Genomic DNA, 1244 nt, shown 5'->3' on the forward strand with positions numbered 1-1244 from the left:
CACTCCCCCCCCCCCAGCAAGCTGGGGGCTCATTTTACTGACTTCGGAAGGATGGAAGGCTGAGTCAACCTCGAGCCGGCTACCTGAAAACCCAGCTTCTGCCGAACTCAGGTCGTAAGCAGAGTTTAGGACTGCAGTACTGCAGCTTTAATACTCTACGCTACTGTTAAGCCTAGTTCCAAAACTCTCTTGAAGGTGAAACAGCCTGAAGAATAAATTTTATATCTCAATATTACCTATATTTCGTTATTATCATGGTAAATTATAAACAGTCAAGCCTAAATTATAACAACCAAACAGAAAAGGGCAACTAGAATGATTAAAGGTTTGGAACACTTTCCCTATGAAGAAAGGTTGAAACGCTTGGGACTCTTTAGCTTGGAGAAATGTCGACTGCGGGGTGACATGATAGAGGTTTACAAGATAATGCATGGGATGGAGAAAGTAGAGAAAGAAGTACTTTTCTCCCTTTCTCACAATACAAGAACTCGTGGGCATTCGATGAAATTGCTGAGCAGACAGGTTAAAACGGATAAGAGGAAGTACTTCATCACTCAAAGGGTGATTAACATGTGGAATTCACTGCCACAGGAGGTGGTGGCGGCCACAAGTATAGCCACCTTCAAGAGGGGTTTAGATAAAAATATGGAGCACAGGTCCATCAGTGGCTATTAGCCACAGTGTGTATATATAATTTTTTTTTGCCACTGTGTGACACAGAGTGTTGGACTGGATGGGCCATTGGTGTGATCCAACATGGCTTCTCTTATGTTCTTATGTTCAAAGTGACAGTTAATTCAGTCCCATGTAAGCACGTCAGGTTCAGACTCCAGTAGCTTATTTCAGACTTCAATAACTCCACCCCCCGCAACTCTGCGGAGTGGGTTAAAGTGCTAGTTCTTGCGATGATTCCATTGAAGAAAAGCGCCTTATGATTTTATATAAGTTCTTTCCTATTTCCAAACAGCAGTTACAACAGCTTCAGAACACCGACAAGTTGGGATGCATAAAAGTGGGTGCAAACGCCAATAACGGTTACCGTTTCCGATTCACCCTTCCTCGAAGAGGCATTCCCACTCATCACTTCAGAAATGGATCATTCCTTCAGCACTAAACACGGAGAAAGTTCTCGATAATGATAATAATGAAAGATAGGTAATATTGAGGTATAACGTTTATTCTTCAGCCTGTTTTTCCGGTTTGTTCTAGACTCCAGGTGGTTGCTGGAGATCGCCTGGGAAGAC

The sequence above is a fragment of the Heteronotia binoei genome, unplaced genomic scaffold, assembly GCF_032191835.1.
Source record: "Heteronotia binoei isolate CCM8104 ecotype False Entrance Well unplaced genomic scaffold, APGP_CSIRO_Hbin_v1 ptg000671l, whole genome shotgun sequence".
NCBI lineage: Eukaryota > Metazoa > Chordata > Lepidosauria > Squamata > Gekkonidae > Heteronotia > Heteronotia binoei.